The 10963-nt window shown below is 46.5% G+C and overlaps 1 protein-coding gene and 2 pseudogenes across 3 annotated transcripts in view; all 3 read right to left on the bottom strand.

Annotated features, from left to right (window-relative positions):
• LOC309873520 (uncharacterized protein) overlaps window positions 1–10963 on the bottom strand; it is a gene marked incomplete at both ends in the record, with an annotated part of 140690 nt that overhangs the window by 22485 nt on the left and 107242 nt on the right. The gene's annotated exons all lie outside the window — the stretch shown is intronic.
• Window positions 2935–3595, bottom strand: LOC309873531 (annotated as a pseudogene). Its single transcript has 2 exons — window positions 3288–3595; window positions 2935–3093 (listed from the first exon to the last, which is right to left on the bottom strand). The product of its transcript is annotated as an uncharacterized misc_RNA (transcript).
• Window positions 9847–10490, bottom strand: LOC309873529 (annotated as a pseudogene). Its single transcript has 2 exons — window positions 10200–10490; window positions 9847–10005 (listed from the first exon to the last, which is right to left on the bottom strand). The product of its transcript is annotated as an uncharacterized misc_RNA (transcript).

Raw genomic sequence — 10963 nt, 5'->3', positions numbered from 1 at the left:
GAGGCTTCATGGCAAGGCTTCGTTCATTTTTGTGACTGCTCTACATGCACTTAGAAGAGTGGAATTGTACAGTTGGTGGCACAACACTTGCCATGAATCCTATTGGGTCAGTTTGTTAACTTGGGGGCTCAGATCCCCCACATCTGCCCCATGTTTCTTGTCGCTTGTGTATAAAATACGGAGAAGGAACCTCAGAGTCTTCCACTATGATTATGGTTTGGTCCACTTCATTCCATAGTTTGTCCCATTCTGCTTTGCTTCATTTTTTTTAGGCTGTTTCGTTCCGTACACGCAAATTTTAAGTGGTGAGAACTCTTAGTTTATGGAAGCGATACTCGTCTTCTCCAGTAACTCTTTGGGGCTTTTTGTTTCTGTTTGGCCTGCTATTGACAGAGCTTTGTTTGCATGCATCTCTTTCCCCATTTTTAAATTTTTAACCTTTCTCTATACTTTGGTTAAATGTGGCTTTTGAATTGGTATGAAATTAGATTAAAAGCAAATCTACTCCAGCAATCTTTGTATTTAAGGTAGCATATTTTTGTCCATTTCTACTTAGTGTAATTTCTGACACATTTGGTTTTAAACCTGCCTCTTATTTTGTATTTAATATAGATTCAGCCTGTCAGTCTTTCTCTCCTCTCCTTCCTCATGCCTTTTCAGGTTGATTTCATCGTGTGACTGTCCCACACAGCTTCCTTTCTCCCCAAGGACCACGCTTAACACTTGGGATCTTCTTTGCCTGTGTTCAATATTCATCACTTTCTCTTGAATCCTTTTTATCTCATTCATTTTGACCTTAAAATGTGTTTTTTTCGTTTGCTGTGTTTCCTTCATTTTAGTCTTGATTTCTGGAGTGATTTACCTTCTATCTCTCATTTTCCCATGAGGGGTTTCCCCTCGTCCAAACTTGGTGTTCTGTCTTATGTTGTTCCTTTGTCTTGTTTGTGTTCCTCTGGTTGTTTATTAGCTTGCTTTGAAGTGGCAGGCTACTTGTTGGTCTGTGGGGTCGTGTTTCTTTCTGTTGCCCATCTCTTGCCCTAAGGACTCACTAAAGTCCCCTAAAGCCACTCCCCTTCACGGTGGGGAAAGCCGTCCAGGTTCAGATGCTAAACTCCAGGCACACACCATGCTTTCTGACATAGACCAGTGGTTCTTCTGAGGCTGTCCTGCCTTCAGCTCTCTCACATGTCCCTTTGCTTCCTTTTGCTTTCTCCTGCAGAGACGCTGATACCACAGGGAACTTGTGGCTCTTGAGAATTTGTACCTTGGAGTTCACCTGATCTTGTTATAAATTTCAGCCACGGAATTTTGGTTTTCCTGTCTAGCTGCCTGGTCTGTTTTTATGTGGGGATGTAGGAATATACAGATGAGCCCCCAGGGCGTCCACCTTTCTAAAATTCCCCTACTGAGATTTTGACCCAAATTCCTTAAGTCGTATTTTCTTTTGACATCACAAAACAAACAATAACCCCGTTCCCTGGTGAGACGAGATGTCTGGCACAGATTTTTGCCCTCTCCTTGCCTCCTAACTATGCTTGGAAAAAGTCTGATATTTTATTTCTGGATTAACTTGTCTTTTTCTCTTACATCTTATCTCTTTGATCTCAAGGATCCTTTCTTCAGGGGCATGCTGGATTTCTTCAGCCCATCACCTGCAGCCACTTAGGTTTTCCTGGACACTGTATTGGGATTCGCTGCTCACAGTGCCTCTGTGTTTTCATGCAGTGTTTATTTGGCTGAGGAACATCCTCATGTAACGTTTGTCCCCTCCTCCCTGGAAAAGGTATAGTTTCTAAATCAGTGCCTGTGTTCCCTGTTCCGAGGACAGTCTCAACACGCATGTCAGTGTGAAACAACCTTGTGTTCCCCCATGTGCCAAGGTGATCTTGCCTCTCCTGGGGGAGACTGTTGTCTCATGGTGCTGTGAGCAGGGCTGTAGCTTTCTGGTAACTCCAGTTTGAAGTCTAGAATCCTAATTTTGTATTTGAATTGAAGGTGGACTGTAGCTCACATGGAAGGTGCATCCTGATGCTTATGTTTCCTCTCCCTGAACTTGGCCTTCCCAAGGACCAGTGTTCTCTATAGAACCTGGGTGGTGAGGGGATAGGGAAGGTCATCCATCTCTTACTCACATGGATGCACACGCCTAGTCCCTGCTCAGATGGTTGTCAGCACCCAGCACCTGCTGCCCATCTCTACCTCCCATGGCCGACTCCCTCGCCCACTTTGCTGGGGCTGAGCCCTCTTATCCTTGGAGCGGAGAGGGTGAAGATGTTTGGTGTCCATTGGGAACATAGGAGTCAATGGATGGTTCTTTGTGAATGTGCCAACAGAGTTGGTGGATCCAAAAGCCCATTTACAAGGATGTTGCTAATTTGTCACCATATGGGAAAAAGTTTGAAAAGAAAAAAATCACACCAAGTGTACAGTTGGCTTACAGAGACAAGATAAATTTTATTAAAGGGAAATACAATTGTTATTGTTTTAAACAAGTGGAGTTAGAGGCAACAGGAAAGAAGGAAGTTCTTGTAGGGAGAGGAGAGTTACAGGTGAGCAGAAAGTGGCCCAGTAGGATCCAGCATCCTTACGGCTAAGAAGCCAGATTAAAGCAGTCTCAATTTTCACTCAGAAACCTGGACCTGACTTTGCTTCTCAGCCAGCTCCCACCCAAGTTGGAAGGGCTGATTGTAGCATCAGCGGGCACCTGCTTCTAAGCAGAGGCATCTACAGAAAATATTTCTGAGTGATGAGGTTAAAGACAGATCTCAGAGGTGGAGATGAGTCAAGGAAGGAGGTATGTGTAGGAATGAAAAGTAGGAGAAGGTTGTGGATGCATCAGGAGAGGACAGGTGAAAAGAGCTGATTTAGGGAAACCACAAGAATATAGGTTTCACCAAATATTGAGAAAGAAACCCAAGGTTTGGGTTCAGAGCTTTAGATCTTGCACTGACAGCAGACGGGGACACAGCAGCTGGACTGGGAGCAGCAGGGCTTACAGCAGCTGGACTGGGAGCAGCAGGGGACACAGCAGCAGGACTGGCAGCAGGATGACCCACAGCCTGAAGAGCAGCAGCAAGGTTTGCAGCAGCTGGACTGGGAGCAGCAGGGGACACAGCAGCAGGATTGGGAGCAGCAGGGCTTGCAGCAGCTGGACTGGGAGCAGCAGGGCTTGCAGCAGCTGGACTGGGAGCAGCCACAGGAGCCACAGCCCCCCTTGCAACCCCCACAGGAGCCACAGCCCCCCTTGCAACCCCCACAGGAGCCACAGCCCCCCTTGCATCCCCCACAGGAGCCACAACCCCCCTTGCATCCCCCACAGGAGCCACAGCCCCCCTTGCAGCCCCCACAGGAGCCACAGCCCCCCTTGCAGCCCCCACAGGAGCCACAGCCCCCCTTGCAGCCCCCACAGGAGCCACAGCTGGAGCAGGAACAGGCTGGCACACAGCAGCACACGGGCTTGCAGCAGCACACGGGCACACAGCAGCCCCCACAGCTGGAGCCACAGCCCCCACAGCTGGAGCCACAGCCCCCACAGCTGGAGCCACAGCCCCCGGAACAACCACAGCAGCCCATGGTTCTGGTGGATTGAGGGTGGAGCAGGTCAGAGGAGCAGGTGCAGAGGACAGGTGCACAGGTGTGGGGCCTCCTGGGCCGGGAGCCCTTTATATACACCTGCCCCAGTGTGAGGTGTGATGCTGGCCACATGGTCACTTCCTGGTTCTTGTTTGTGCTATGTTTAGGATCTCCCCTCCTGTTTTCCTCTAGACATCAGCCTCTGGTGTAAAGTCTATGTGCCATTAGCTGCTATTGGCTACTCGTTGGGACCTAGCCCCTCCCAGAATCCATGTCTAGACTTGAGGGAGTTCCCCATCCCTTGCAAGGGTTCAGCTCATTCCCTCTAACTGCAGAGTCTCACCTGATTAACAGTGGTTTATTTTAGCTGTACAAGGGGTATACGCAATAACACATCAAAAAACACGTAAAAATGCCCAAGTTATGAAAACAGTAGGAAGATGGGTGAATCCCTGTCCACACCTCTTCCCGCATTGTTTCCTCCTACCCTAGGCAAGTTCCTGAATCGGAAAGTGTTAGTCCCATGTGGTCTTCACATGCTTAATAAACATATTACGTGTGTTCTTGAAACATTATTTTGCAGGCTTTAAACTTAGTATAGTAAGTGGTAATGCACTACTTTTCTCCTGAAAACTGCTTTTGCAAAACGCAGTGGTTGTAGTAAAGAGATTTCTCTAGGTGGTTTGTACGGCTCTAGTTAACCTATTTTCTTCCTGAAGCTACAACCATCGATTCATCCCTTTACCCATTGTTGGACCTTTTGTTTCCTTTCTTTTGCAATTTGACAGCTTATGCCACTTTCCTGCCTAAAAGCCCTCCTGCACTTTGGAGTGGAGGGGCTTGGGCTGGGCTGCTCTTCACCCTGAGCATGGGTGGGAGTCCCTGTTCTCCACCCACACTCACCATTGTCCCCTTCAGTGCATGCCAGTGTGTTATTGTGAATTAATCTCATATTCTTATTCACCACAAATAATGAGAAAATCTAGTGGGAAATAAGTTATTTAAAGTGTGAACAAAACATTACATACCTAAGAACTAATTGATAAAGAATGCCTGAGACTTCTGTGGGGAAACTGTAAAAATTTTTTTCTTTCCTTTTTTTTTTTTTAAAGATTTTATTTATTTATTTGACAGAGTGATCATAAGTAGGCAGGGAGGCAGGCAGAGAGAGAGGAGGAAGCAGGCTCCGTGCTGAGCAGAGAGCCCGATGTGGGGCTCCATCCCAGGACCCTGAGATCAGGTCCTTAGCCGAAGGCAGAGGCTTTAACCCACTGAGCCACCCAGGCGCCCCTAAAAATCTTTTTCTTTCTTCCTTCCTTCCCACCCCTCTATCCATCTCTCATTCTCTTTCTTTCTCTCTCTCTCTCTCTCTTTCTTTCTTTCTTTCTTTCTTTCTTTCTTTCTTTCTTTCTTCTTTCTTCTGAGCCATAAAGAATTGGATAAATGGAGAAGTATACCATGTTCGTGGATAGACAGACAGCATTATAAAACATTAATTTCTCCCGTGTTAGTCCATGTATTCCGTGCGATTTTAGTTGGAATTCCACAGGATTTAATTTTGGAATTTCTCCCAGAGATCTAAAATTTATGTGCAAAGTTCATGAATAACTGAGGCAATTGTGAATAATAAGCAAAATATCTGCCAGATATTATTAAATATAAAATAAATATAGAATAAATTCTTATCTAATAAAAGTTTGCTGCTAACATAGGAACAGATAAATAGATGAAGATACAGAACAAGAACCCATAAAAGGCCCATGTATTTGGGAACTCTACTTTTGAATGAGGAAATTGAATGGGGAAGGTGGCTCACTCTATACAGATAGTTAAAATTAGGGGCGCCCGGGTGGCTCAGTGGGTTAAAGCCTCTGCCTTTGGCTCAGGCCATGATCCCAGAGTTCTGCTCAGCGGGAAGTTGTTTCCTCCACTCTCTCTCTCTCTGCTTGCCTCTCTGCCTACTTGTGATCTCTGCCCGTTAAATAAATAAATAAAATCTTAAAAAAAAGAAAATTAAAATTAGATGGTAATGCCGCACCCCCCAAAATACAGATGGATTTAAGGTCTTAAAGTATATGTAAAAGCAAAGGGAAAATACAAAGTGTTGGAGATAGTATCTGTTGGAGGTTATGGTTATTATGCTCAGGGTAGGAAAGGAATTCTTAAATATGATCCCAGAGCATAAGTAATAGTTAGGAAAATGGTGGATTTAACTGCATCAGAATTATATACATTTGTGTTCAGTGGCAGTCACTGTGGAACAACATAAAAAGATGGTTGGACTTTCAGGGGAAGACACTTGCTGCTTATAATCACTAAGGGGTTAATGTCTAGACTGTACTAGGAACTGCAAACCACCAGGGAATGGACAGAGACTGGGAAGTGAGCGTTCACACGCGGCCAATAAGAACACAAAGAGACGGTCACCCTGATTTTCATCAGCGGAAAGCAAGTTGTTGTTGTTATTATTATTTTGAGTTTTACTTATTTATTTGACACACAGAGAGAGAGAGAGAGCCAGAGAACGGGAGCCAGAGAGCACAAGCGGGGGCAATGGCAGAGGGAGAGGGAGAGGGAGAAGCGGATGCTCTGCTGAGCCGGGAGACCAGCACAAACTCCATCCTAGGACTGCGGGCTCATGGCCTGAGCTGAAAGCAGACACTTAACTGATGGAGCCACCCAGGTGCCCCCAGAGGAAACCAAATTAAAACAAAATACCACTGTGTTTTTGAAGAGAGGGAGAACTCTGTCAGCATTTTTGATACGGGGTATTATCTCTTCCTTGTGACAAGTAGATTGTCTCCCTGTATGTACCCCAGAAGAATGCTCATACAGCCTGGTGGGATTTAGTGAGTGGAGTACATGCGTACCTTTGACATGCAGATTCTATCCAGAGAAACACTCATACAGATGCTAAGAAGAAGGATATTAATTACGGTGTATTGTCTCAGCAAAGAGCTCCCAAAAGGGCGCTGAACTCTCACAACATGGTCTATGTATATAATGGAATACGATTTAGTGGCCAGAAATAATTTATTGTATTTTTATGTAGCAAAACAAATCAATCTCAGATTTGCTTAAAAAAAAATACTGAGAAATAGAACAAGCTTTAAACCCCCCATGAATAAAAATAAACACCCATTCTAGGAAAATACTACTTGTCATGACTGTATGCCCACATGTGGAAACACATTTCCAGAAGGTGATAGAGAAGGGTGTGGGGACAGGTGTCTGTGGAGGGTGGTGGGGTTGGCCTGAGGATGAAGGAGAAAAAGTAAGTAATAAACAGGGAGGACCCATTAGCTGGTGACGTGACTTACAGAATTCACCGTGCATGCTGAGGCTTCATGGCAAGGCTTCGTTCATTTTTGTGACTGCTCTACATGCACTTAGAAGAGTGGAATTGTACAGTTGGTGGCACAACACTTGCCATGAATCCTATTGGGTCAGTTTGTTAACTTGGGGGCTCAGATCCCCCACATCTGCCCCATGTTTCTTGTCGCTTGTGTATAAAATACGGAGAAGGAACCTCAGAGTCTTCCACTATGATTATGGTTTGGTCCACTTCATTCCATAGTTTGTCCCATTCTGCTTTGCTTCATTTTTTTTAGGCTGTTTCGTTCCGTACACGCAAATTTTAAGTGGTGAGAACTCTTAGTTTATGGAAGCGATACTCGTCTTCTCCAGTAACTCTTTGGGGCTTTTTGTTTCTGTTTGGCCTGCTATTGACAGAGCTTTGTTTGCATGCATCTCTTTCCCCATTTTTAAATTTTTAACCTTTCTCTATACTTTGGTTAAATGTGGCTTTTGAATTGGTATGAAATTAGATTAAAAGCAAATCTACTCCAGCAATCTTTGTATTTAAGGTAGCATATTTTTGTCCATTTCTACTTAGTGTAATTTCTGACACATTTGGTTTTAAACCTGCCTCTTATTTTGTATTTAATATAGATTCAGCCTGTCAGTCTTTCTCTCCTCTCCTTCCTCATGCCTTTTCAGGTTGATTTCATCGTGTGACTGTCCCACACAGCTTCCTTTCTCCCCAAGGACCACGCTTAACACTTGGGATCTTCTTTGCCTGTGTTCAATATTCATCACTTTCTCTTGAATCCTTTTTATCTCATTCATTTTGACCTTAAAATGTGTTTTTTTCGTTTGCTGTGTTTCCTTCATTTTAGTCTTGATTTCTGGAGTGATTTACCTTCTATCTCTCATTTTCCCATGAGGGGTTTCCCCTCGTCCAAACTTGGTGTTCTGTCTTATGTTGTTCCTTTGTCTTGTTTGTGTTCCTCTGGTTGTTTATTAGCTTGCTTTGAAGTGGCAGGCTACTTGTTGGTCTGTGGGGTCGTGTTTCTTTCTGTTGCCCATCTCTTGCCCTAAGGACTCACTAAAGTCCCCTAAAGCCACTCCCCTTCACGGTGGGGAAAGCCGTCCAGGTTCAGATGCTAAACTCCAGGCACACACCATGCTTTCTGACATAGACCAGTGGTTCTTCTGAGGCTGTCCTGCCTTCAGCTCTCTCACATGTCCCTTTGCTTCCTTTTGCTTTCTCCTGCAGAGACGCTGATACCACAGGGAACTTGTGGCTCTTGAGAATTTGTACCTTGGAGTTCACCTGATCTTGTTATAAATTTCAGCCACGGAATTTTGGTTTTCCTGTCTAGCTGCCTGGTCTGTTTTTATGTGGGGATGTAGGAATATACAGATGAGCCCCCAGGGCGTCCACCTTTCTAAAATTCCCCTACTGAGATTTTGACCCAAATTCCTTAAGTCGTATTTTCTTTTGACATCACAAAACAAACAATAACCCCGTTCCCTGGTGAGACGAGATGTCTGGCACAGATTTTTGCCCTCTCCTTGCCTCCTAACTATGCTTGGAAAAAGTCTGATATTTTATTTCTGGATTAACTTGTCTTTTTCTCTTACATCTTATCTCTTTGATCTCAAGGATCCTTTCTTCAGGGGCATGCTGGATTTCTTCAGCCCATCACCTGCAGCCACTTAGGTTTTCCTGGACACTGTATTGGGATTCGCTGCTCACAGTGCCTCTGTGTTTTCATGCAGTGTTTATTTGGCTGAGGAACATCCTCATGTAACGTTTGTCCCCTCCTCCCTGGAAAAGGTATAGTTTCTAAATCAGTGCCTGTGTTCCCTGTTCCGAGGACAGTCTCAACACGCATGTCAGTGTGAAACAACCTTGTGTTCCCCCATGTGCCAAGGTGATCTTGCCTCTCCTGGGGGAGACTGTTGTCTCATGGTGCTGTGAGCAGGGCTGTAGCTTTCTGGTAACTCCAGTTTGAAGTCTAGAATCCTAATTTTGTATTTGAATTGAAGGTGGACTGTAGCTCACATGGAAGGTGCATCCTGATGCTTATGTTTCCTCTCCCTGAACTTGGCCTTCCCAAGGACCAGTGTTCTCTATAGAACCTGGGTGGTGAGGGGATAGGGAAGGTCATCCATCTCTTACTCACATGGATGCACACGCCTAGTCCCTGCTCAGATGGTTGTCAGCACCCAGCACCTGCTGCCCATCTCTACCTCCCATGGCCGACTCCCTCGCCCACTTTGCTGGGGCTGAGCCCTCTTATCCTTGGAGCGGAGAGGGTGAAGATGTTTGGTGTCCATTGGGAACATAGGAGTCAATGGATGGTTCTTTGTGAATGTGCCAACAGAGTTGGTGGATCCAAAAGCCCATTTACAAGGATGTTGCTAATTTGTCACCATATGGGAAAAAGTTTGAAAAGAAAAAAATCACACCAAGTGTACAGTTGGCTTACAGAGACAAGATAAATTTTATTAAAGGGAAATACAATTGTTATTGTTTTAAACAAGTGGAGTTAGAGGCAACAGGAAAGAAGGAAGTTCTTGTAGGGAGAGGAGAGTTACAGGTGAGCAGAAAGTGGCCCAGTAGGATCCAGCATCCTTACGGCTAAGAAGCCAGATTAAAGCAGTCTCAATTTTCACTCAGAAACCTGGACCTGACTTTGCTTCTCAGCCAGCTCCCACCCAAGTTGGAAGGGCTGATTGTAGCATCAGCGGGCACCTGCTTCTAAGCAGAGGCATCTACAGAAAATATTTCTGAGTGATGAGGTTAAAGACAGATCTCAGAGGTGGAGATGAGTCAAGGAAGGAGGTATGTGTAGGAATGAAAAGTAGGAGAAGGTTGTGGATGCATCAGGAGAGGACAGGTGAAAAGAGCTGATTTAGGGAAACCACAAGAATATAGGTTTCACCAAATATTGAGAAAGAAACCCAAGGTTTGGGTTCAGAGCTTTAGATCTTGCACTGACAGCAGACGGGGACACAGCAGCTGGACTGGGAGCAGCAGGGCTTACAGCAGCTGGACTGGGAGCAGCAGGGGACACAGCAGCAGGACTGGCAGCAGGATGACCCACAGCCTGAAGAGCAGCAGCAAGGTTTGCAGCAGCTGGACTGGGAGCAGCAGGGGACACAGCAGCAGGATTGGGAGCAGCAGGGCTTGCAGCAGCTGGACTGGGAGCAGCAGGGCTTGCAGCAGCTGGACTGGGAGCAGCCACAGGAGCCACAGCCCCCCTTGCAACCCCCACAGGAGCCACAGCCCCCCTTGCAACCCCCACAGGAGCCACAGCCCCCCTTGCATCCCCCACAGGAGCCACAACCCCCCTTGCATCCCCCACAGGAGCCACAGCCCCCCTTGCAGCCCCCACAGGAGCCACAGCCCCCCTTGCAGCCCCCACAGGAGCCACAGCCCCCCTTGCAGCCCCCACAGGAGCCACAGCTGGAGCAGGAACAGGCTGGCACACAGCAGCACACGGGCTTGCAGCAGCACACGGGCACACAGCAGCCCCCACAGCTGGAGCCACAGCCCCCACAGCTGGAGCCACAGCCCCCACAGCTGGAGCCACAGCCCCCGGAACAACCACAGCAGCCCATGGTTCTGGTGGATTGAGGGTGGAGCAGGTCAGAGGAGCAGGTGCAGAGGACAGGTGCACAGGTGTGGGGCCTCCTGGGCCGGGAGCCCTTTATATACACCTGCCCCAGTGTGAGGTGTGATGCTGGCCACATGGTCACTTCCTGGTTCTTGTTTGTGCTATGTTTAGGATCTCCCCTCCTGTTTTCCTCTAGACATCAGCCTCTGGTGTAAAGTCTATGTGCCATTAGCTGCTATTGGCTACTCGTTGGGACCTAGCCCCTCCCAGAATCCATGTCTAGACTTGAGGGAGTTCCCCATCCCTTGCAAGGGTTCAGCTCATTCCCTCTAACTGCAGAGTCTCACCTGATTAACAGTGGTTTATTTTAGCTGTACAAGGGGTATACGCAATAACACATCAAAAAACACGTAAAAATGCCCAAGTTATGAAAACAGTAGGAAGATGGGTGAATCCCTGTCCACACCTCTTCCCGCATTGTT

The sequence above is a fragment of the Mustela nivalis genome (genome assembly GCF_964662115.1).
Source record: "Mustela nivalis genome assembly, chromosome: 9".
Classification (NCBI taxonomy): domain Eukaryota; kingdom Metazoa; phylum Chordata; class Mammalia; order Carnivora; family Mustelidae; genus Mustela; species Mustela nivalis.
This window is presented reverse-complemented; position numbering and strand designations above follow the sequence as displayed.